The sequence below is a fragment of the Felis catus genome, chromosome D4 (genome assembly GCF_018350175.1).
Source record: "Felis catus isolate Fca126 chromosome D4, F.catus_Fca126_mat1.0, whole genome shotgun sequence".
NCBI lineage: Eukaryota > Metazoa > Chordata > Mammalia > Carnivora > Felidae > Felis > Felis catus.
The window spans coordinates 34,593,746-34,621,270 of record NC_058380.1 but is presented as its reverse complement, the minus strand read 5'-3'; the positions used below and the strand labels follow the sequence as shown (position 1 = coordinate 34,621,270).

At 34.8% G+C, this 27,525-nt stretch overlaps 1 protein-coding gene across 1 annotated transcript in view; it reads left to right on the top strand.

The window, feature by feature from the left end:
- The window catches only part of PTPRD (protein tyrosine phosphatase receptor type D), an 834,341-nt gene that overhangs the window by 108,657 nt on the left and 698,159 nt on the right, over positions 1-27,525 (top strand). The gene's annotated exons all lie outside the window — the stretch shown is intronic.

Here is a 27,525-nt window from a genome sequence, read left to right as displayed (position 1 = left end):
TTTCACTTCTTTTCCGTCTTCTGGTGGCTACCAACACTCCTAGGCTTGTGGCTACATCATTCCAATCTTTGCCACTATGGTCCTTTTGTCTTCTTTTCTGTCTCTGAAATTTCCCTAAGTCTCTCTCTGTTAAGGATACATGTGATTGTGTTTAGGACCCACTCTGCTCATCCAGGATAATTTCCTCTCCATCTCAAGATTCTTGACTTAATCACATTTGTAAAGACTCTTTTTTCATCTAAAGTCACATTTGTAGGTTCCAGGGATACATGTATGAATATCTTTTAGAGGATCATATTCAGTCTACTATAATAACTACAAAAACTTATATTTTAATTAATTTGAAAATCTAACAAGAAAATGAACACATTCTTTGAAAAGTACTATCTACCAAAACTAATACAAGAGATAGAAAATGACTCTTCTTGTATTTATTAGAGATTAAATTCTTTTTAACTTCCTGAAAAGAAAATTTCTGGCCAAAATGGTTTTTCCAGTGATTTCTTCCAAATGTTAGAAGTAACACCAGCCTTACACAAATTTTCCAGGAAGTAAATAAAGAAACACTTCTCAATTGATTTTATGAGGGCAGAATAACATTGACATCAAAAGCTAGATACAAATAAAAGGAAAGAAGATTATCTCAATATCTCAATGCAGATATAGAAACTGTAAACAAAACATTTGCAATTTGAATCTTTCCAATCATATATAATATATGGATCACCTCAAGGTTGCATCTTTAATTAAAGTTATCTACCAAAAATTTATAAAAAATATCATAACTTAATAGTAAAATAGTTCAAGCCTTTCCACTGAGATGAGAAATGAAGTAAGGATTCCCATTACCCCATTTCCATTAAACACTGCACTGGAAGTTCTTACCATTGCAATAAGGCAAGAAAAAAAAAAAGAAAGAAAATGTATAACAAATGTAAATAAATAAAGCTGACATTTTTGCAGAAGATATGACAGTATGTATAGAAAGCCCAAGTAATCTACCGATAAACCATTAAAATTCATAAATAAATTTATCAAGGTAAATGAATTCACCATCCACATGCAAAAATCAATCATATTTCAACACATTAGCAATGAACAAACAGAAAATCATTTTTAATGATACCTTTCACAAGTGTATTAGGTATATTGTACAAGTTCTACTGAGTGATTAATGTGCAAGACTGCTATAATAAAACTAGTGAACATTACTGGGAATAATTAAGGAAGACTTATATAAATTAAAATAAGTATTATATTTCTTACTAGAATAGATTTTGTACCACTAATCATATTAACAATAACAGCTAGCATGTATTGGAAGCTTATGTTGTACTGTATGATGACTGTGCTTACGCTTTACATGCATTTTCTTATGTAATTCTCATCATTACCTAATGAATTAGGTGGTATTTTAAATTCCATTTAACAAGCAACAAATAAGTGAGATTAATGGATTATGTTTATAAATTACATTCATTAATGACATAAGTAGATTCTACTAGTGAAAAAAACTAGAAAAACTCTGAAAGCCTTCTAGAACACTTAAGGTAGGATTTCAAGGACAGAGCCTACACCTGTGGGAGGAACAGTGTATGATTTAAAACTCTGATCCAAGCCACTATCATCTCACTCCTAACTAAATGTTCTTCTTCCATCCTGAGATGAAACTCCAAAATTTATTTTCACTTTGGTGAGGAAAGTCTGTTGAACTGTAATCAGATATTGTTACCCTTCTGCTCAAAAACCCCCATTACTAGCTTCATACTATATTTGGAGTAAAAGACAATGTCCTATCATTTCCTACAAGATCCTACAGACTTGACTTTATATCTAATTCCTACTTCCCTCTTCCATGGCACTCCAGCCATCCTGACCTCCTTATTATTGCTCTAATATGTCAGGTACAGTCCAGCCTACTCTGTTTACTAGCTACACAGTCTGCATGAAACATAGGTTTCCCACAGATATTATAGATCTCCCTTTCACTTTTTAATTTCTTACACTATCATTTTTCAAAAATGGCTACCCTGACCTCTCCATTTAAAATTGAACCCTCTACATCTGGGAGGCTCAATCGGATAAGCGTCCGGCTTCAGCTCAGGTCATGATCTCATGGTTCATGAGTTCCAGCCCTGCATCGAGCTCTGTGCTGACAGCTCAGAGCCTGGAGCCTGCTTCGGATTCTGTGTCTCCCTCTGTCTCTCTCTGTGTCTCAAAAATGAATAAATGTTAACAATTTTTTTAAATAAAAATAAAACTAAATAAAATTGAACCCTCCAACCCCAAGGTATTTACCAACCACCCTCTCTTGCTTTGTTTTCATAGCACTATCACTTCCCAATACAGTATTTGAATAATTTGTTTAATATCTTTATCTATCTCTACCCAATGGAATTTCAGCTCTAATAGAAAAGAAAATTTTGTCTAATTTATGTGCTGCAGTATCCCCAGCTCCTATAAGAATGCTTATTTCATAGTAAATCCATAGTCAATTAATATTAGGAGAATGAATGCTTCAGCCAAAAGTTTTGATATAGAAAAAATAAATTTGAGTTTGGGGCTGATTATTCAGAGGACAAGAAGTTCAACAGCTCTTGCCTATTTATGTAGTTTATTTTAAAACATGCAAAATTGGATGTATTATATCACTATCCTTATTGTCTGGATCCATAAGCTATTTGTTTATCTTGGTGTTAGGCAAATTCTTACAAATCCTATATTAGGCCACTTTCTGAACACAAAACTAGAGTTCATTAATGAAGTATTATTATCATCAGGATTTTCAATAATTTGCCTGAGGTCCACACTAATTGTGCAAGTCCATACTTAACACTGCTGTCAAATGAAATCATTGAGCTAAAATTATTCACTTCAGATAGTCTCAGTTATCTTTAAGCAAAGCAATAGAAATGTATTTGGTGTAGGGCAGTTTTTTAAATATAATGGGCTCTTTTTATCCCTTGATGTTACATGCCATGTCCATCAATGTCAGACAGAAATAACCTGACCTTGAATTGTTTGGTCCAGGTGCCATGGATGAACTGAATCAGATCAATCAAATAGCTGATTGGATCATTGTGTGACAATCAGTTTTCAAGATGACCCAAGAAAAGGCATCACGGAACAGTGAATTCTCTGACTACATAAAATATAACTATAGATTTCCTTTCTAAAAAATCTTGATGACCTATATACAAATCACTATTCTATGATAAAGTGGTCTGGAGCAATGCAGATGATATCCATATTTTTAATTCTGCTAAACTTGGAATCTTTAAAAATAGATGCACAAATAAATAGAAATAACAAATCAGATCCATATGTTGTTGAAACTACAGATGCTGAGAAAACTTGCAAAAGCCATTTCTTGTGCTTTAAATTTTCTTTTACTCCGTTATGTAAATTACATTTCTAAAACATAATATATAACAATTTGTACATTATATTATTAGCACAAAATGAAACTGACTTAAGTGCTCAGCTGAATTTTTTGTAAAAATTTGCATCTCACCTTGTATATTTTTAAGACCATGCCACAGTCAATAAAAGTAGTTACTCTAGGATTAGTAAAACTTCTATCAAATTAAAACCATGTTATATAAAATAGAGGATCATTTTCCTTGTATTATTGCAAAACCTCGTCATACTTAAGCCATATACATCCCCAGAGACTTGACAATAGAGTGTTAGGCTGGGAAATCTTCCACATATTTTCTATTGGTTTAATTCCGGCACATCATCTTTCCTTTTGGCATATCTAAAGAAAGCAAAGTTTTCCTATATTAGCGTTCATTAAACATCTTTCTCTTAAACAGATCTAGCCTTATGCTACACTTGGTTAAATGGTTTTACTATGCATTCTGTTTCTCACTCAACATATGTTTTGGAGTCTATTATTGGCAAGGGTTTGCTCTGGGCACTAAAAATTCAGTGGTAAACAAGATAGCCTACATTCTTTTTGAGGAAACAAATGCTTAAAAAAAGAAAAAAAATATATAGAGATGATGGTTAGTTGAAAAAAGTACATATGATGGTGTGTGGAAACACTTGGGAATCAACTCAGATAGGATAAGGGAAGGCTTTTCTTGTAACCTGAATCACTCTTCAAACCTGAATTCAAATTACCTAATGAGAATAGGCATTTCATTGGGGAAAGAAACTTAACTTCTAAACGACCATTCTGCTATTAACTTTCAGAAATAATTTATTGCCTTCTTAAGTATGAGTAATCACAATGGATCACAAAATTTCAGAATGCTAAAGCTGGAAGTCACCTCCAAGTTCATATAATGTCAAGTTCTTTCTCATTTTAAAGATGAAGTACCTGATGGAGTTCCATAGAGGTAAAGAGTTTTACAAAAACTTACCAGTACTAGTTGGTAGTAGAGCCATGACAAACATTGGGGTCTTCTGACTCTCAGTTGAATGTTTATTCTAGCATAGTCCTCTCAAGGGATCCAGTGTCAAGGGTGCCATTCCATTGAAAAGAAAACCTGAGACATCCTTTCAAGAGAAATGGAAGACTCAGGATCGCCATGAGAAACCCATAATCATTGTAATATCACATTTCTTTTACACACTACCTTTTCTTCAATGAACTCAAATACTTCTTGACAAGTTATCACATTTATACTTAAAGCATTCTTGTGAGATAAGCGAAAATATTTTATTTCTGAAGTTTAAGAGCTGCTTGGAATTAGGAAATAAGCTCCATGGTGCCTATTAAAATCAAGCCAGGGTATTCATTGTGGATAAAGGCAGAAATCAAATGATGAATCTAAGCAGTCATGTCATATTTACATAGTAGCATGACGTTTTAAATCACTTGTGCTGAACTCACTATTGGCAATATTCATCCATTGGATCATACATTCAGTCCTGCCTGCTAAATCAGCTAAATGTTGTACCTCATTTTCTTAAGCATAATTAAATAGACATACAGACAGAAGAGATAGATAATCATAGTTTTCCTGTAGGAGTAGTCCATGGGGATACAAGGGAAGATTATAACGACCAACAAGGGATGGAGAAACTTATTTCCAAGTCTTGAAAAAGTTTGCCTTCTATTTGTCAAAGTATATAGGTGAATTATTAGCTGTACTGGTTATTTATAGCTTACAAGTTGCTTACTAATTTTACAGTGTCCATGCAGTATTCATGCATGTTGAATGCTTTTTTTATATCTTTCCTAATTAGTAGAATAAGGGTCAAATTGTGTTTTGACATACAATCCCACCTACTTTTTTATGATTTGGTTATACCGTGTTCAAACTATATGTATTTATATTTATAAAAATATATATTTGTATGCTTAGAAAACTATAAGTAAAATTTTACGCTACTAAGGAATCTTGAACTGTTAACTATTGGGATATGAAATGTGGCAGAAAAGAATACTGAAGCATTAGGGATTAGAGATGATTTTTTGGGAAAGGTCACTGGATGGGGAGAGATATTTGTGATAACGCTTGGTTTGTTAAAGGTTCATATGCAGAGGCATCTTTCTGTTTCTGCTCCTGCAGCCAATTCTCAGTGTCCATTATCTGCCAAAAACAGTGGGGTTTGGCATGTTTTCTTTGAACTTGCCAGGGATTCTGTTTGAAGGGGATTATTTGAGTTTGACAACTGGGAGCAGCCCTGCATCGCTACAGGAGGATAGAGGGGCTGTTTATTTGACCAGCTGAGAGAACTGTGCACAGAGGCAGACCTGCTGGTGTCACTGGATCCCAAGGCCCTCAGTAGGATACAGAATAACAGCTGTTTGCTATAGTGAACAGATCAGAGGATTTTCATTTAATAAATTGGTACTTTACTTTTATTAATATTTTTAATGGAGCTGGGCTTCATCGTGTCCTGCTGTGACCCTCACCTACATTTTAGGGGTAGTCAAACTGATATTTTGAGCTATTGATGAAGAGCCTTGTGGCATCTTACAAGTATTAGTGGTCCCAGGTCATCAACGGGCAAAAGGGAATAAGAGAAAGGCACCTAGAGTAACTGCTCTGAAGCCAGAGAATTGTAATATATGCTGTAGTTCCTCTGAGCCCTCATTGTCATTGTTGTTACTGTTCAAAAGGATTCTAGAATCTAAGGTTACATGTCCGAAAATGTTATGAATTGCAATTGAAATGGGAAATTGCGTTAGAAATTTATTGCTTTGTACGTAGAAGAAATACAGTGTCAAAGCTTCCATTCACGTGTTCTTTTTATAAAATACTTTTTGTTGTTGTTGAAGGGTAACACACATCTAGAAAAATGCAGGAAACAATGCATAGCTAAAGGAAATTTTGCAAAGTGAATAACTCATGTAACTACCATCCTGGTTAAGAAATAGAACACAGCCCCTGCCCTAAAAGCCTTTCTTTTGTCCCCTTTCAATTATAACTCTTCCCTTCTTCCCCAAAATATACACTTTCCTAACTTCTAAGAGGAAACTTTAGTTATGTTTCATTTTGAACTTTTTATATAAATTTTAATAAGTGTATGCATTCTTTTGTACTTGGCTTCTTTTTTTAACATTATGTTTGTGAGATTCCTCACTGTTGGAAACACCTGAAGTTTGTTCATTTGTATTGCTGAATAGAATTCCATTGTAGGACTATACTGCGATTTTTTTTCCATTGCACTGTTGATGAACAATTAAATTGTTCCACATACCAAAATATGCAACGCATGATATGTCAATGGTACTAACTTTTGCCAGTAAAATGAGTGAGTCATGGTCTCTCTTTGTGATTTCTCTGATTAATAATGAAATTTAGTGCCTCTTTTATATGTTTCTTGGCCACTTGGATCTCCTCTTTTAATTTCCTGTTCAAATATCTTGCACTTTTCTTTCTATTAGATTGGCTATCTTTTTCTTAATGATTCCTAGGAGATCTATATATTCTCTTTGTTACATGTGTTAAAATATCTTCTCTGAGCCTGTAGCTTTCAACCTTCTTCTTTCAGTGAACAGCAGTTCATATTAAGTCTAATTTATTTTAAAATTTTATATACTTGAGTATTCCTATATATCTTTTATGTACTTGTGTAATTTTTATATATTTTGTATCTATGAGATTTCTCTTCAATTCTACGGTAATGAAATTATTCTCACATGTTATTTCCTAGATTTATTTTGTCTTTAACTTTATGACATAAAATTCTACTGGAAATAATTGTTTTTTACTGTGAGGTAGGGCTCAAAATTCATTTATTATGAAAACATTTCTTTCACCATTGACCTGACTCATAAATTTGTCATAAATCAAATATCTATGTATGCATGGGTCTCTTATTGGCCACTATTATGTTCCATTGGTCAATTTTTTCTCTTTTTTTGTGGGAATTCTTTTTTTTAAGTTTACTTATTTATTTTGTGAGAGAGAGAGAGAGCACAAGAGGGGAAGGAACAAAGAGAGGAGAGAGAGAATCCCAAACAGACTCCCCACTATCAGTGCATAGCCCAATGTGGCGCTAGAACTCAAGAACTGTGAGATCATGACCTGAACTGAGCTGAAATCCAGAGTCCTTACTCAACCCACTGAGCCATCCAGGTACTCCCATTGATCAATTTTCTATCCATGAAACAATATCAGTTTTAGTTAATGTAGTATTAAAATAATCCTTGGTCTCTGATAGAGAAACTCCTCCCCTCATCATTATTCTTCTTTCAAAATATTTTAGCTATTCTTAGACCATTGCATTTCCATATAAATTTAAAAGTCAACTTGTAAAGTTTTAATAATACAAACATATATTTGTATTTTGTTGAGATTGAATTGAATTTATAAAACAACTTGGGGAAAGTTGATATCCTTACAGTATTGAATTTCCCAGTTCACAAGCATGGTATAACCCTCCATGTATTTATGTATATACTTTTAATTAAAAATAACTTATACTTTATGTATAGAGGTCCTATATATTTTTATGTGGTTTATTTTTAAGCATTTAAAATTGCTTCCCATAGTTTTCTTATCATTTTATTTTTATGTATCAGAAATAGAATTGATTTTTGTATATTTACATTAAATCCAACAGTCTTGCTAAATTCATTCATTAATTAATATTTTATATTTTTATATACAAATTTACATCATATTCTGTTGTATTATTTTATTGATTTTTTTCTACCACATTAGAATAATTAATTTCTTAACTTTTCTTCTTTTCTAACAAATTCATTTAAAGACATTATTTTTTCAAAGAATGGTTCTAGCTGCATCTGACAACTTTTCATATATTATATTTTTTGGTTATTTTTTTTGTTTTTATTTTTGGATTTGATTAACACACAGTGTTATATTAGTTCCAGGTGTACAATGTAATAATTAAACATTTCTACACATTATTCAGAGCTCATTAAAATACATATATTCTTAGCCTCCTTTATCTATTTCATTTCTCCACCACCTACCTCTCCTCTGGCAATTACTGTTTTTTTTCTCTGTATTTAAGAGTCTCTTTCTTTGGTTTGCCTCCTTTTTTCTTTGTTTATTCATTTGTTTTACTTCTTAACTTCCACATATGACTGAAATCATATGGTATTTGTCTTTCTGTGTATGACTAATTTCACATAGAATAATACTCTCTTGGACCTTCCATGTTGTTGCTAATAACAAGATATCATTCTTTTTTATGGTTCAGTAACATTCCATTCTCTATATATACCACATCTTCTCTATCCATTCATCTATTGAAGGACATGGGTTGCTTCTATATCTCAGCTATTGTAAATAACACTGCAATAAACATATGGATGCATATACCTTTCCAAATTAGTGATTTAGTTTTTTTTTTTTTTTTAGGTAAATATCTAATAATGGAATTACTGGATCATACAGTAGTTTTATTTTTAATTTTTTTAGGAACCTCCATACTATTTTTCACAGTGACTTTCTCCAAATTGCATTCCCACTCCTCACTGTACATGGGTTCCTTTTTTTCCACATCCTCACCAACACTTGTTATTTCTTGTCTTTTTGTTTCTAGCCATGCTGACAGGTGTGAGGTTATATATTATTGTGTTTTTGATTTGCATTTTTCCTTATGATTAGTCATATATATTTTTGTAAAAATATCTATTCAGGTTCTCTGCTCGTCTTTTATGGATTATTTGTTGGGGGGATTTGTTATTGAGTTATATAAGTTATTCATATTATGGATATTACCCCCTATTGGATGTATCATCTGCAAATATCTTCTCCCATTAATTAGGTTTCCTTTTTATTTTGTTAATGGCTTCCTGCACTGTGCAAAATATTTTTATTTTGCTGTAGTCCCAATAGTTTAACTTTTCTTTGTTTCCCTTGCCTGAGCAGGCATATTTAGAAAAATGTTTCTAATGGCCAATATCAAGGGAAGTACTGTGTGTTTTCTTCTAAGATTTATTGTTCTTCTCTCACATTTAGATCCATAATCTATTTTGAGTTTATTTTTGTGTATGGTGAGAGAAAATGGTCCACTTTTGGTTTGTTTGTTTGTTTGTTTTTGCATTTAGCTATCTAAATGTATATTCCCCATTGTATATTCTTGTGTTATTTGTTGTAGATTAATTGACCATATGAGTGTGAGTTTATTTCTGGGCTTTCTATTCTGTACTATTGATCTATGTGTCTATTTTTGTGCCAGTATCATATTGTTTTGATTACTGTGGCTTTGTAGTATATTTTGTAATCTGGAATTGTGATATCTCCAGTTTTGTTCTTCTTTCTCAAGATTATTTTGACTATTTAACGTATTTTGTGATTCCATACAAATTTTAATATTATTTTCTCTAGTTCTGTGAAAAATGCTGTTGGTATTTTGATAGGGTTTATATTAAATCTGTAGATTGCCTTGGGTAGTTTGGACATTTTAACAATATTTGTTCTTCCAGTCTGTGAGCATGAAATGGGGAAATGAGTGTAGAGAGAGCACACTGCTGATCAGTGTAACTGCAGCCCCACCAGAGGAACTGGGGGCACACATCAGGTCTGACTGCTGGCCCCACCAACCAGAAAAAGCCTTTCAGGGAAAGTGCCCTGCAGTTCTGTGTGACTACAGCCCCAACAAATGGACTGAGGGCAGACAGCTGATCTGCTAACCCCACCCAACCCAGTCGTAAGCCTACAGTGGCCCCAGACAGGTCCCTTAACAGCACATGAAATAGACCCTTCCCAATGTGCACACAACAGGCAAAACTTATCATTACAGCCAACTGGACTGAAGACAAATTGACTCAACCACAACAGTAGGGTGCATACATACCTTTGGAGTGCCTGGTTCTGGTGAACAGGAGCACTGTGCTACAGGGCACCACAGGACCTCTACTTTCAAGATCAGGAAATATTTCTAGCTTTCCTAATACATACAGAAAACACAGAGAATTAAAAAAAATGCGGAGACAGATTAATACTTCCCCAATGAAAGAACAGGACAAAACTACAGCAAAAGAGCTAAATGCAACTGAGACAAGCAATATGCCTGATCAATAATTACTAGTAATAGTCATAAAGGTACTCACTGGACTTGAGAAAAGAGTAGAATATCTCAATGAGACCTTCCACAAAAAAAATATAAAATATCAAAAAGAACCTGTTAGAAAACTCAACAACTGAAATTTAAAAAAAAATACACTAGAAGGAATCAGTAGCAGATTAGAGGATGAAGAAGAATGGATTGGCAAACTGGAAGAAAGTATCATGGAAAGCAACCAAGCAGAACAGAAAAAAACAATAAAGAATAATAAAAATGAGAATAGGTTAAGGGAACTTAGCAATATCATCAAACATAATAGGATTTGCATTATAGGAATCACAGAAGGAGAAAAGAGAAGGAACAGAAACGTTATTTGAAGAAATAATAGCTGAAAACTTCCCTAATCTCAGGAAGGAAACAGACATCCAGACCCAGGATGCACAATAATCAAAACAGTAAGGTACTGATATTTTGTGTTTTCATTATGTTTTGAGCATGATTATGGATCATTTGCTGCTCACATTAGGAACTTGTAGCTGGCTGTCTGCCTTCCCTGAAATACCTGCTTTGCATCTTTTCTTTCCTCTTTCACTAATGCAAACAGACTGTCTCTCTGATTTTTAACCTCAACTGGGTCCTTATAGCTCCTTAGCACCCTTTTTATTCTCCTTATTTTTTCTCCATTTTTAGTGACTCACAGCCACTGTTCCAAACTGTTTCAACACTCCTATGACCATCATGTTTTTGTCCATCTCTTTTTCCTAAACACAAGACCCAATTTTTCCTGAGAAGATTTAAGTTATCTGGCCTAAGTTCTATTAAATCCCCTCTGCTCCAAATGAAAATGTTTTGGGCACTCATCTTGATTTCCACTATAAATATATTATGTATTCTTCCTCATTCTTCCCTCCTCTGCTTCATCTTGAGAGGAGGAAGAGTCTTCTTTTTTCAAAGCCAAACTGTCATTTATTTCTTCGTGACTTGATTTTTTACAACTCTTCTAACCTTGATTTCCTTTCTCCTTGCATAAAGGGAACACCACTTATAATATTTTTCTGACCTATAGTATTATATACAAAGTATCTTCTAAGCTATCTCTTTAGGAGATTTGACCAGTTCAATGCAAGTTCACACCAATCAGAACCAAAGCAAAAGATCACTGCTTTTTTATGCTTCATGAACCATAACATTGCCAAGAGCACTGCTTTATTCTAATTCAGTTCTCTTAGTTGATGAGTGGAGCCAATTTATCGTAGAGCACATTGCTAAAATACTAGTTATGAGTATAATCCCTAGTTGCTACTTTATCTTCTGTTTTCAAGATTTAAGTATATACTTATTTGCAACATTTCTCTTTCCAAACATGATAAAGTAGATGAATGGATGTTTAAGAAGTGCTCTGAATTTTTTTCTTATAACTCCATTTTAGGATAGTCTTTGTAAATATTAGGGAATTGGAATCTTTGTAAATGTTAGGAAATCCTACTCTAAAGGAGGATGTAAATAATGGAAGCTGTTTATTTTTGCCTCAAGAGTACAGCCTATCCTCATTTTTTTAAACAAAATATTTATGTCCCTAATCATGTCTTACTTTGGCTAATCTTATAATTATTTTCTATTCCTTGCACACACCTTGTATAATTATGGGGAATGGCATGCTTGCTTTCAATGAGAAAAGGTTGGAATTAAGCATTTACACTATACTCAATCAGCTTACAGATAACAGAAAATTAAGAATTTCAGTGATATTCTCTACACTCTCTGCAGCTTTGCTCATCCTCACACCCTTCGGATGGTATTTGATAGTGGTCATATATTCTTTTTACATACATACACTTTGCCAGACATTATTATGGTAACATCAAAGATACCCAACAACTTTTTATTTTAATCCTTTCATTCTATAATGAAAGAAAGAAAGAAAGAAAGAAAGAAAGAAAGAAAGAAAGAAAGAAAGAAATCCCTTAGGAAGTCTGATTCTTATTCTTGAATCTAAAATTTCAGGCTTCATTTGTATCCTAGTAGAATTGAAATCCATTTTAACATATACTTTCCAAAATGAAATTCATTTAAACCATATAGAAATTTTTATTTTATGTTCACATTAGATTTTACACTATGGTAGGACGGGGGAGGGAGAATTAAAGGCATTGAACTGGATGTTCTCCAAGCTCCCTTTCAGCTCAAATATACTCTAATTCTGAGGGGGGAGGGGGGAAGCAAAAGCATTGCCAGCACTGATAGACCCTAGAAGAATACACTTCTTTTAACTCACTGAAAGAAAAATCTTTTGAATGCATTTAATTTGTATGTTAGCATACTGAGAAAAAAATCTTTATACGTTAGACTATGTAATAGTAAAAAAACCAACAAAAAAAGAATATATGATATTGTTTTCTATAATCAGATTTCTATCCATTATGCTAACTCTATTTGTATAGCCATTTAAGGCTTATCAAAAGCTTCTCATGAATGTTCAATTATTACAAACACTGTATAACAGATATCCCATGACAAAAGAGAAAGTATTAAGATGGTTGTGCAACAGCATGTCATCTACCTAAGATCACCAAGTTAGTCAATGGTGGAGTCAATGCACACAGAACTCTCTGAAAAAGGTCAGTATTACAGTTAGTGGAAACACCATACTGACATATATTTTGTTATTACTTCCAGCATACATACTAATTTTTTTTCTTAATAACAGATGATATAAGGTGCCATGGTGGCTCAATCAGTTAAGCATCCAACTTCAGATCAGGTCACAATCTCATGGTTCATGAGTTCGAGCCTCACGTGGGCTCTGTGCTGGCAACTCAGAGCCTGGAGCCTGCTTCAGATTGTTTCCCTCTCTTGCTGCCCCTCCACCATTTTCTCTCTCTCTCTCTCTCTCTCTCTCTCTCTCTCTCTCAAAAGTAAAAAAATAAAAATTAAAAAAAAACAGATATGGAGGGAGCCTAGGTGGCTCAGTCAGTTAAGCATCTATCTTTGCCTCAGGTCATGATCTCGTGGTTCGTGAATTTTAGCCCCAGGTCAGGCTCTGTGCTGACAGCTCAGAGCCTGGATAGAGTCTGCTTCAGATATGTGTCTCCGTTTCTCTCTGCCCCTCCCCACGCACACTCTGTTTCTCTCTCTCTCTCAAAAAATAAAAAATAAATATTAAAAAAACAGATGATATGGTAAACATGATATAATAAACACATTTGCATTGCCAATTAAATAATGAAAGAAATTCAATAGTGCACAGCTCTACTTCAAACATGGAAAACTTGGCAATGGTGGTGAAGAAGATTGGGAGCCATTGAATGTTTTATAAGTAGAAACTTTATTCAGTCTAAAATCTCAGTAGCATTACTACCCAGTAAGAAAGTAAAATGGTTCTTGGAAGCTTTAAACTTTGTCTTCTTAAGAGGTAAAAAATGATCATTGGCATAAGTTTCCCATGAAGGACATTTAACCCACATTGAGAAGGAATTGGGGAATGGACATTGAAAATGACCATGCTAACAATCCCTTGAGTAGATAAGAAATTCAAAGTTGCAAGAGAGAGAATTTACTCCATGCTGTTAATGTCTGTGCTGTGCAGGTTACTGCTGAATCTAAACTTCTAGGTCAAACGTAATTGTTTCAAAATGTGTTTATAGCTCCTTTGTTTCATTGAAGAATGTAGTTTGAGATCATCTTTGTACTTCTTATGATGAGACACATTATATTTCTGATCATGCTAAATTTATTAGCACATTTTCATCTTCTCCCACATATATGTTTCTCCTTGAATCGTTAACTCTTATATTCAAAACAGTGGTGGACTCAACAGATGATTTTATCTTCTTGGCAGATTGTTCAGATTATTGAGGTCTACAGATCTAGAGAACAACTAATTTCCAGTTGATACTCTTAACATTTAGTTTTTCTTTGTGGTAGACCAGCACCACCCTAATACATTTTATCAGACATTTTGAATCAAACTGTTCACCAGAACACAAAAAGAAAATGGCACAGGGAGAAAGCCAACAGAATAAACAACTTGCAGAATATTCAGAGAATAATACTGATGAGCACTCATTGCCTGAGAATGTACTGTGTGCCACACTAACATTCATGACATGTTTATGTATATGTGTGTGTATTTATATACATACATATACATATATAAACACATATTTGTCAAATATTGTAAATCACTATGGAATTAATTCAAACTAACAAATATGCACTCAACTTTTACTATGTTTTGAGGCTCTGAATGAGGAGCATGGATTATTGCAGTCATTGTCTTTACTTTCCTGTCTTCACTCTTACGATAGTTAATTTTATTTTTCAAACTGGCTGAGTCACAGTGCCCACATAGTTGATCAAATATTATTCTGGATATTTCCATGAGGGTGTTTTGCATGAGATTAACATTTAAATCAGTGGACTTTGAGTAAAACAGATTGACCCTCATAACGTAGATGAGCCTTATCTAATCAGTTGAGGACCCAAATAGAACAAAAAAAAAAAAAAAAAACTGATCTACCCCGAGCAAGAAGGATGGTCTTCATTCTTGTACTGCAGCATTGGCTCTTCTCTGACTCTTCATGATAATGGCCTTGGCAACATCAGTGACATTCTTTGCTGGGTGTTCAGCCTGATGGCATACCTTGCAGATCTGGAATTGTTAGTCTTCATAATCAGGTGAGCCAATCCCTTAAAATAACCCCTCCATCCATCTCTCTCTCTCCCTTTATACTCACACACACACACACACACACACACACTCAAAGATACACACATAAAAATCCTAGTAGTTCTGTTTCTCTGGAGGACCTTAATATAAGTCTTATATGCTTCAAACCATTCCTCAGGCACCCATCTATGTAATCTATCAAAAACATTTATTTAATCATCATTTGCTTTGTTGGGACCTCCAAAGGGTTTTAAGCACCTACAGATAACCCACATTGAGAAGGAATTGGGGAATGAACATTGAAAATGACCATGCTAACAATCCATTGAGGAGATGAGAAGTTCAAAGTTGCAAAAGTGATAGCATTTACTCCATACTGATAATGTCTGTGCCGTGCAGGTTTGCTGCTGAATCTGAACTTCTAGGTCAAGCATAACTGTTTCAAAATGTGTTTATGGCTCCTTTGCTTCATTTAAGAATGGAATTTGAGATCATCTTTGTATTTCTTATGACGAGGCACATTATATTTCTGATCATCCATAAATTTATTAATACATTTTCATCTTCTCCCACATATATATTTCTCCTTGAATCATTAGTGCCTTTAGTTCGCCTGTAAGGCCCTCCATAGTCTGTCTATTTATCTGTCATATTTTTTTCTCCTGCTACTTCCTACCTAACTCATATTCTACACTCTTGTAGTAAATCAATCATGTTTTCCCTAAACACAGCAGCCTGTTTCACACCACTATGTGTTTACCCAGGTCATTCCCACTGTCTGGATACCTTCCCTTCCAACTTCAATTCTTTTCAGTAGTTTATCCATATTGCTCTTGGCTCACTCTATTCTTCTGTCCATTTTATTTCATTTTGAGAAGTATTTATAAATACAATTTGCAGCATGACAAATTTTAGCTTTTTTCAAATTCTGAATCTCTAGTTTCTTAATAAAGGAAATAAACATCACAAGTAATGTTGAAGTTTCCTTTAAACTCTGGTTTTCATCTTGTTGCCCTTCCTCCTCCTCAGAGGCAACTACTGCTATAAAGTTTTTGTCTGTTCTTACAATTTTTATTCATATACACACACATACATATATATGTAAACATATATATACACTACTATATAACATTGCTATGTGTTTTAATTCACATAAGTACTATTATACCATATTTATCATTTTGCAATATTTTACTTAACATTATGTTTTTGATATTTGTCAATATGGAGATACATAATCTTATCTACTTCATCACTTTCAATTTGAGTATTGTGTTCCACAGTATGAATATGCCATATTTTGTTTCTCTATGTATTGATGAACATGGATGTTTATAATTTGAGACTCTTATAAACAATGCTAACAATGAAGAGCTAAACTGCTCTTCAAAATTGATGTACTACTATTCATTGTCACCAGCAATATATGATAGGTTCTGACCCTTGAAAACACTTGATATTGTCAAATCCTTAATTGCCCTATTTTTTATTAATAGTTGGGGTTGCATATCATGTCTATATGCATGTACCTGATCATATATCAAGATGCAAATTGGGAATCATTTCTTTCAGAACACTTGCTAATCTCCTTCTTTGTGTTCCCTTGAATAATTCTAGCAGAGTGTATAAATCAATATCTTAAAATCATCTATTTTCTTTCCTACCTTTCCTACAGGACAATGATCTCTTCATGGGTTGGGATATATTTTTATTTACCTTTGAGTTTCTAGATCACACAACAATGGCAAACACATGAGTATGTAGACAATAAATATATATTTAGGTAAAATGTATATAGAAATATAGAAATATAAATATAGAAATATAGAAATATAAATAAAATATATACTTAGGTAAAATAAAATATAACAGTAAATATTGCCAAACTCAAAACGTACTTGGCCCATATGTCATGGAGATTCCTGAATGACGAGATAAGGAACATCAGGAGAAGGCATCAGACCCTTCCTTGGATGTGTGTGTTCCTGTCCATAGCAAAGAATCTTTTCACTGACTTAAAGTGAGGCATAACCTAGCAAGTTATGAAGGCCCAGATGCAGAAGGGATCACAAAGATTACTGGTAAAAACCATAATAATCTTATATCTACTAGTTTAAAATTGTGTTTATTTAGAAAGACACACTTATTGGGGCGCCTGGGTGGCACAGTCGGTTAAGCGTCCGACTTCAGCCAGGTCACGATCTCACGGTCCGTGAGTTCGAGCCCCGCGTCAGGCTCTGGGCTGATGGCTCAGAGCCTGGAGCCTGTTTCCGATTCTGTGTCTCCCTCTCTCTCTCTGCCCCTCCCCCGTTCATGCTCTGTCTCTCTCTGTCCCAAAAATAAATAAACGTTGAAAAAAAAAATTAAAAAAAAAAAAAAAAAGAAAGACACACTTATTGACTGTTATTAAAAAATGGTAAATCCCCATGACTTGTGAGGCCCTCCATAGTTCATGTCTTCTATTTACCTTCCAAATTCTTTGATATACCCTTTGGATAAACTCTTCAAATTATGTTAGCTACCATTGTTTCAGTATTTTGAATTTCTCATGTATTAGGTTCAAGACATTTGGAATGTGATTTAACTCTTATGAACCTCAATTTTCTATTTTGTAAAATTGAGGTAATGACAGAACTCTCTTCATAGGATTGTTGTAAGGATTAAATTAGATGATGTTTGACTTTGAATTTAAAAGGGAAAAGAAAAAGAAAAATTCTGCTTTCTTGCTTATAATATGACCAAATTATTTCTTAAATGTATGAAGAATAGTGATTTTTAATCAGGAAATTAGCAAAGGGTCCTTTCTGATGCTATGTCTTTTTTAAAACTTGTCTAGATAGTAAGTTAGATATTGGCTTCAATCAGTTAAAAGTGATTACACCATGAACACATTAGAATTATTTTCTAAACCTTATCTACACAGATTGCTAATCAAAGTTTTCAGTAGGTTCCAATTTTCATTTACAACAAAACCCCAGTTCATTTAGTATATGCTTTCTTTTCTCTATACTCATGATATCCACAATATTCTAAACATGTCAACTGTCTAAACCCATTGACTCAATCAGGGAGGATTAGTTGTATAAACAGACATTATCAAACACCATCATCATGATTATGATCATCACTGTCATTGTTGTAGACTGATTTTTTCTGTCCTCCATTAATTCATATGTTAAAATCTTAATCCCCAATGTGATGGTATTAGAAAGTGGTGCTTTTGCGGGGGCAATAAGTCCTGGGGGTAGAGCCTTCATAAATTGGATGAGTGCCCTTATGAAGGGCCCCAGAGAGCTCTCTAGCTCTCCTTCTCCCATGTGATGACAATAGCAAGAAGAAAACCATGTATGAACCAGGAAGTAGGTGCTCACCAGACACCAAATCTCCTGAATCATTGATCTTGGACTTCCGAGCATCTATAACTGTGCAGAATAAATGTTTGTTATATAAGCCAACCTGTCCGTGGGTGTATGGTGTTCTATTATAGCACCCTAACTGTCTAAGATGATGATTATCATCATCATTATCAAACAACTAATACTTTTTCTGAGCTTACAATATGACCAGCACATGGATTAGAATTTTATAAAGATTTATTTTTTTTTTAATTTTTTAACGTTTATTTATTGTTGAGACAGGGAGAGACAGAGCATGAACGGGGGAGGGTCAGAGAGAGAGGAAGACACAGAATCTGAAACAGGCTCCAGGCTCTGAGCTGTCAGCACAGAGCCCAACGCGGGGCTCGAACTCACGGACTGCGAGATCATGACCTGAGCCGAAGTTGGACGCTTAACCGACTGAGCCACCCAGGCGCCCCTAAAGATTGATTCTTAATAGCCCTAGTCATCTAACAGTTCAAAGTGGAAGAACCAGAATTTGACTTTGACCCTCTATGACCAGATCTCATGACCTGACCCACTGTATTATACTTATGTCAAACATTATGAAATTGCTGATATTCAAACATTTTCAAAATGCTCAACCTACTACATGATGCTATTCTCTGGGAAACAAAAATCAATATATTTGGGTTTTACACATGTACATACAACATAAAGGTTATCGTTCTATAGGAAATATTTTAAAAATTCCCCGGTTTTATTGAGGTGTAATAGACAAATACACATTATATGTATTTAGGGTATACAATGATTTAGTATATGCATATGTTCTGAAATTATTACAATCAAGTTAATTAACATATCAGTAGTTCACAGAGTTGCCATGCATGTGTGTATGTGTGTGTGTGATGAAATTATTTAAGTACTACTCTCTAAACAAATAGGAAATACTTTTTGATACTATATTTTTTTCATATTGGAAAATGTCATTCACTATCTAAAATTACTTCAAAGGACACTTAGCTCATTACATGAGTAAGTTAGCCAGAAATTTTCAGTAAGTAAAATGCTATAGACAGTGGGGAGATGGAAGTCATACTCAGCCAGCTGGATAAAATGCGCCTATTCTTTTTCAATATTACTTCATTCTGCCTAATAAAATTACATTTTATTGCCATGAAAGAAACATATGCCTCCAGTGGCATAAAATTGCTAATGCAGGTTCCAAAAGAAGTATAAAGTTACCCACTGGGAGCCAGTGACTCCTTTATAGCTTCATGTTATGTGTACAGTATTCTCCTGTGAATAGTGGACACCAAAGGCATGAGTTTTGGTATTGGATTCACTCTGCCAGTAGGATCATAAACAAATTGTTTAGCCTTACTGGATTTCAGTATTCATGTTGAGAAACTGAGATAGTTGCATTTCATTTCCATTCCCAGATTGCAAATATGATATTTATTTTAGATTCATTATGGATGTTGTTTTGTGGTAATAGAGCAATGAGATTGGGGATATATAATTTTGATTAGAAGACAAAAAAGATCTGTTACTTTTGAGTGAGTAAAACTTGTCCCAAAACAACTTGGTTTAAATGAATTTGCTAGAAAACAAAGTGGTTACTCCTAAAAATGAGTAAAATAAAGACCTAAAGCCACTTGCCCTTCTCTTATGTTTAAATGCTCTGTAATCATCACGGCCTCTAAAAGTTATCAAATCCCTATCTTTTTTTTAAATGACTATGTCACAAACTAAACATTAATTTATATTCTACACCTGCAAAACGAAAAAGGTTTCTAAATGGTTTGGACACATAAATTTCAAATGTTCTACCTCTATTTTTATAAGTTTTTCCCAGAATTGCCATTGATTTCTGAATTTCTGTGTATAGAAATGAAAAACAAAATACCTCTAAATTTTGATGGCAGAATGTAACACCAAATGACACCAAGGTTGGATTTTACATTTAACTACATTTGCATTTAGATCAGTGTATTTGGAGATATGCAATATTCTGTATACTTTCACCTGAATAAACATGCTGTACTGCATAATGAAACATTTCAGGCAATGCATGCTGGCCAAACTGAAAGCATCCCTCTTAATAAAATGGGCCATATTTTAAATAAATCCCCTGTATGTTTAAAAACAAACAAAACTAAAAAAGTATCATGCCTCATAAATTTATATTATAATAATTTTATTTATTACTTATTGGTATTTGTCAAATATTGAATATCTGAAAAGAATGACCTTGATAGCTAAGAGACTGTATAACGGCGTAGAAAAACTATCTAGGAATCAGAAGACTATGTTTTCTTTGTTGGAAAAAATTGTATCACCCCTACAGGAATTATGTGTAATTGATATAAGTTTTCTTTTAGTATTTTTAAACTGTAAGCATTTTATCCTTGGTATGTAGGGACAGTGAACACACTGATTGTCTTTGATGTTGGGAGACTGTGTTGTAAAATGAGAAAATGGAAAAAAGTCTATAGTTCAAACTCAGGTCTTATTATCTGTTATCTGTATGACTCAGTATTTCTGGACATCATTTCTTTCATTTTTAAAATGAAACTATTAAACTAACATACTTTTCAGTGTTATGACCCTATGGTTTCATTGATACATTGAACACCGCTTTACCTCAGGAGATAATGTTAAAGGGAGGAAGTTGTCAAATGTGGTCTGACATTCCTGTATCCCTCCTGTGTTGACAATATTTTTTGTAGCGTTTGGAGATCAGGAAACCAAGATTTAGTGAGGCAATGAATTGCTCAAGTGCTCCTGGCTGGGATGTGGCTTCACAGCCACATCCCAAGATGTTGGGGACTAAGTTGTCTCCAATCCTAAAGTCCTAGGGGCTTTGAGTTTCATTTAGGTGGAGGTAACATTAATGATTTTATTGAAACACATGAAGTATGTTTTCCCTACTGCCTATGGCTGGTATCTTAGTACAACTATAATGTTGCTTGCACAGTTGTAAAAGGGATCTCAGTACTCCACAAAGCCTGAAACATTTACTATTGTAGTCTATTAAAGGAAAAGTTTTATGATTCCTATCTATTTGATTGGTTTTCAATTCCTCCTAAAAATTATCAGTAAAATGAATAAGAAGACATGAGTAATAGAATGTGCATAAATTCTCTATTCAAACTATTTGGAGGGTAGAAAGAAGTTGTTTTTCCAGATATATCCTCATTTAAGTCTCCAAATAGAAAGAATGTTTATTCAGTCCTCAATAACAGCCACCAATATTTCTTCAAAGAAATTTCACATGATAGTCACATCTCCCTCTTTGACATAATGTTTAAATTATGTGTTATTAGATATTTTTCCTTGTAGGATAGCAAAAGAGTGGGATTTTTAGTTAAGTAATTAGCTACAACTTATATAAACTACATTTTCATATGACTTCTAATTATAGCAACCAGCCTTCCTGTGTACTTGAGGCATGAAGTGTGCATTCAAGGAATTAGAGAGCTACTATCAAGTGACTTCCACTTTCCTTTGGAAGCTGAGCAATATAGATAATAAAGTTTCTGGCATTTTTACATAAAAATAAAGCATGAGTGCTATGTTAAGATAATTATATCTTTGTTCATATTTTTAAGCTCAGAGTTTGTTCTTTCTTTAGCCCACAACAAACAAAACTGGATTAGTTTACAGATGATGCAGAACCTAGGCAGCTAAGGAGTGTCTGGATAAACTGATCTCAGCAGAGTATATGGCCGTGCAATGATTGATGGAAGCCTCATCATTTCTTTTATGCAGGTCAAATATTCACCACCCTAAAACATCTGCATATCTCAAGCATTTTGCAGTTTTTACAGCTTTCTGATCATCTACTTTTTTTTTTCCTTAACATAAAATGTTTCTAGACCCAACAGCTGGTACTTGCTGGCTGAAGGAATGAACAGGAAGACAATGTGTTCATAGGATTACAGAACAGGCTGAGAGGGAGAATTTATGCAGAGTTTTATAAGCTTAGTCAGGCAGAAAATAGATTGGGGTTCACAGAGGAAATAATGTGTCATTCAAAGCTCAGCTTACACATAGCTTCCACAGCATAGGAACATCCACGGGCTATCCCTGCTCCCGCCACTTCAACTGTGACCATCAAGTAGGGTGAAACCACAGAAGCAAGCTGCACTGAGGTCTTTCTCTCCAGGACTTTTATTATTTGCTAACCAAAAGCAATCAAATCACCACCCTCCACCCACCCCCACCACAACACACTTGCAACTTAAACATTTGCAGTATTGGTCAATACTCCGGCAACATGATAACGGAGAAGTGGTAAAGTAAAACGGATTATTTTTAAGGAAGATGAAGACCATACTCCAACAAAGATGACTGACCCCTTAGGCCTTTTTAAAAAAGCTCTCATTACAGCAAGCCCCCTGGGTGCTCATAACTTCCCTTTTCTTTAATGAGTTCCCATATGTCACTTGTGATTCATCTAAGTGCTCCAAACCCCCCTAGGTAGTAGAGTGTATTTCATGCCCCTAATTTGGATCACAACAGAACATGTCTAGTTGTTTGGCTGAGAATGACAATCATGATTCTTTGGCATTGTTTTTTTAATGGTTTGGGTTGAGATTCTATCTTCAAAAACCACTTGATTCATTTGCTTCTTGCTTCTAAATGGTTTCTGTTGATTATCTTGATTCCTTTTTATAAGCAAAATTATTGTCGTAGGTATTTCTCAGCAAATGGTCTGACTGGTGTTACCTTGGGTAATGCTTATTAATAAGCTAACATGACTATATATTCAACGTAAATATTTCATTGGCATTCTTGAGGCTCGAGGGTATCTGTCATTCCTTCTAAATGGTGATTAATTCCCAGTAAAACTAATAGGAAAAAGCAGAAGAGAAGAACTAGAAGAAAATGTTTTAACTGGTAATTACTGTACATCCTCCTCCCATGGAAAATGACTTAAGTTCCTAGTATGGTCAGTATGTAATGACTTGATAGCTCCTGATAAATTCTAAGATCTACTTCTCTAAAGTGTGGAATTTATTTAACACTGTCATGATTATTAAGTTAGACAGTCATTATTTTTACACTTGACCCTGCCTTGAAAGCAACAGAAGTGCCTGAACTAGTTAGTGTTCACAAAATGAGAGACCAACGCACCTACAGTTCATGTACTACTGAGAGGAAGTGGAAAATTGCATAGCACCCTGTTTGCTGTAAAAGTGTCCTCAACACGACTGCACCAAGCAGCAGTGTTTAGATATCTGTGGCAGATGAACATGGGCCACTTGTAGGGGTCATTGACATCTATCCTTAGCAACCATGTGTATGTGTTCACTTTCCAAACAAACAAAGACTAGAGAGAAGATAAATTAATAAATCTTTTGGTGACATGTTGCATATTTTCAGATCATGTTTAGCCTTAGCAACAGTTTCCTGTCATCCCTTAGCAACTTCACTCTAAATTTTGTGTTCCACATAGAACTGTAAAAACAGGCTGGAAGCTCATATTGTCATATTAAAAGCAACTTTTTAATCTTCATTATCCTTTGCAGCAATTTAAGGTACACAATTATACCACTAATCTGTCTATCTAAGGAGACTATTTCCTCTTATTTAAATTAAATACCAGCTATGCATTAAAAGTCCTTCACTGAAGTTTTAGTTTTTCTACTTGTTCATTTTCCTTTTGGCTCCCAAAGCCTTGGGAGTCAGACCATTTTTCTTAAAATGGAGGGATGGCATGTTCTACCTGAGACTTTAGTTGAAAGTGAACCACTTAATGGCATTTTTACCTTAGTAGAACTGAAGGAGAAAAACAGAGAAGGTTTGGTGACCTTGAGGTCATCCTGATAATGAAATCCAAGAGAAATATTGAATTTTAACAATGATATCTACCTGCAAGTGGACAGCATAGACTATCAAATATGCTTTTGGAATTATTTAATATGGATTGGTGTAATTAACATCAAGTATTAAAAATAAGCTACACCTAATATAGGGCAAGTTGCTAGTCAACATTTCTCAAAGAAGAGAGAAAATAATTAATTTTCTCAACAACACAGGGAGCTGCCAGAGTTTTCTGATCCTGGGATACTAAAGTTACATGAGTTTTCTGTAGCTTAGCTGTTTGCCATAGAAACTAACTCTAGATTGATTAAGCAGAGAACCAATTTGTTGTAAAGTTACTGGGAGCTCACAGTATCACCAAGAGGCTAAAGTAGCAGGCTCAGATATAGACAAGAGCAAATGAACTTGGGTAACAGCCAGGATCACCTTCAAATTCAAACTATAGTTCTAATCCTGGCAGGACATCCTGGCAGGATGGGTAGCTGTTGCTACCCATCAGTACTGGATCCCCAGCTTGTATCCGCTGCTGCTGCTGCCCCAGACTGGGTATTGCCAGTGACCTGAATATTGCTGTCACCAATTCCCGACTCAAAGTCCAGGACATTGGCTGTGTCAAGCTCATTTTCCTGTGCCTTATTACAAAGGAGGGTGGAAAGCCAAGTATCTGGCATTTTCAACTTCTCTGGAAAATGGGTAGTAGAAAATGGCTTAGGCCTTCCACCATAAGGCTAATAAGATTCACATTCCCTAAAAGAAGGAAGGAGGTCCAGATGCTGAGTGGGCTAAAAGAATTGCTAAGTGCCTAGTGTATTCTCTAGGGGCAAAGCAAGTCTTCAGAGATTCTCACTTCTCATCTGGCACCTGCTGTTTTGACCACCCAGCACATCTTTCTTCCTTGCTCTAGTTACATCACTCCAATTCTTTAGGGAACTGCCATCTCTGCTACTCCAAGTGTCTTACTAGCCTGTTGCCATCTGGTACATGATTCCAGCTAGAGTTTTCCTAGTCCTCACCTCTCAGCCACAGTGGTCAGTCCATAGATATTCATTTGATCTTACCAGAATGCCTCCACATTTTTCCCTAGGATTTTCCTCATTAAAACCAGCAGGGAGGAGTTCTCTTTCCTCCTTAGTTATGAGGCAATAATGGTGAAGCCTAGAGCTACCTGAAGCTCTGATTCCAGTTGCACAGAGACAACCAGCTGAGAGAATAAAAACAGCTGTATAGGAAAAAGAAAAAGCAGGAGATGTGGAGAGAGATCCTAATGATGTTTGAGCCTCTGCGTGTACTCACCCATAGCCAGCGCATGCAGTTTGGTTACACGAGCCAATAAACTCCTCTTTTCATGCTCCAGACAGGAGAAATCGGATTTCTGTCACACCAACAGCCTTCTAAGAAATATATTGTCCCTTTTCTGCCAAGACTAAGGAGACCTAGAATAACTTTGTGCATTTTAGAGACTTCTTGTACAAACAATTCTAAAGGAAACGTAAACTTTTATTTACTATTGAGAGCCACTACAGTTGACATTAACTCTTACAGTAGGAGTTTAATTTGGATTCAGGAGCTCTGGTTGTTCCTCCCTACTCTGCTACCAATACGTCCTGTGGCTTTGAGCCCATCTCTCATGGCTTCCAGGGTTTACATAAGCACGTATACTGGGAGAATTAGGTGGTCTCAGGGGTGCCTTGCAGTGCTAAATTTCTGTGACTATAATTTTCTGAGTAATTTCTAGTTGTCAATGTATTTACTCATTTGAGTTCATGGTTCCTTGGGGTTTAGTTCTGTTTCCCTATCTTAAAAAGTAAGGGAGGTCCTAGGAAAGTGAATTCATATGGATTAGAGTTTTTTTTTATTTTAATTTTTAGAGAGAGTGAGAGTGCAAGCAGGGGAGAAGGAGAGAGGGAAAGAGAGAATCCCAAGCAGGCTCCACACTCAGAGTGGAGCCCGACTTAGGGCTCAATCCCATGACCATGGGACCATGACCTGAGCTAAAATCTAGAGCCGGATGCTCAACCAACTGAGCCACCCAGGTGCCCCTTGAGGTGCCCCTTGAGTTTGTTTGTTTCTTAATATTACCATATATATTTCCACTTATGCTATGCTTGTTAAAAGTCTTATAACAAATATGATGCATTGGAAAATATTTTTGTGAAATACTTACCATATGCCTAGCAATACATGAAATGTTATTGAGATGCACTTTGCCATCTAAGCATTCTCAATCTAGATAAGAAGACAATAAGTACACTCAGGTAGAACATTTACAAATCAAAAGCAGGGCAGTGTGCAGCCATTGTGTGAGAGGGTGGGACCCAGTCTATTTGTAAAGGCTGGTCTCCTTCAGCATGGAAAAAAACAAAAAAACAAACAAAAAACAAAACAAAACAAAACAAAAACATAAAAATAACAGAAATCTTTTCAGAGGTTCTGAACTCCTAAAGAATGGGTCTCAGCAAGTAACATTAACCTCAAGTTTGCTGTCTATTTTATGTCAAAATTCCTTTGAATTTGGCTTGAAGGGAACATTTAATTCTTTTCAGTGTTTTATTTTAAACAGATATTATGACTGTGATTATGCTTATGTTATAGATAACCCTCCATTCTGTTCAGCTTTTAGAAATTCTAAAATATGTTCTTGCTGCAATGAATTCAAAATACACCATTTAAATCACTTCAAGTACAAAACCATTTTTGAAAAAAAGATTCAGGAACTGTTATTTATGAACATCAGGCTGTGGTGCCACCAATTTCTTTATGCAAGAGCATGGTTGAATATGTAAAGTAGCTGGCTAAGATTCCATACTCCAGTATAAATGTTCAGGATTTGTTTTAAAATTTTACACCTTTAAAATCTCTAGGATTTTCTAACTTAATCCATGCTTGTTAAGGAACAATACACCTCGGTGGGAGGAAGAGACCAAGGCATATGGTGTTGCTTTCTTAAGCCTGGCATCAGAAGACTCTGCCAGGCAGTATAGATCATGTGAAAACACCATAGAGTAAAAGTATTCAAGTCTGAGCACCTGGTTTCAGATCCTGGCTTTGCTAACAAATTAATGTGGCCTCCCCCTGTCTAAGCCTCAACTCCACATCTGTGAAAATATACACTTGAGTTTTCTATCTCTTGTGTGGGCTTGAGAAAATTAAATGGCATTACTTAGGAAACAGCTGTGAGCCTAGCACACAGTAGAAACTTAATAAATATCTGTCTTCTTTCTTCCAATCTTTGAATTT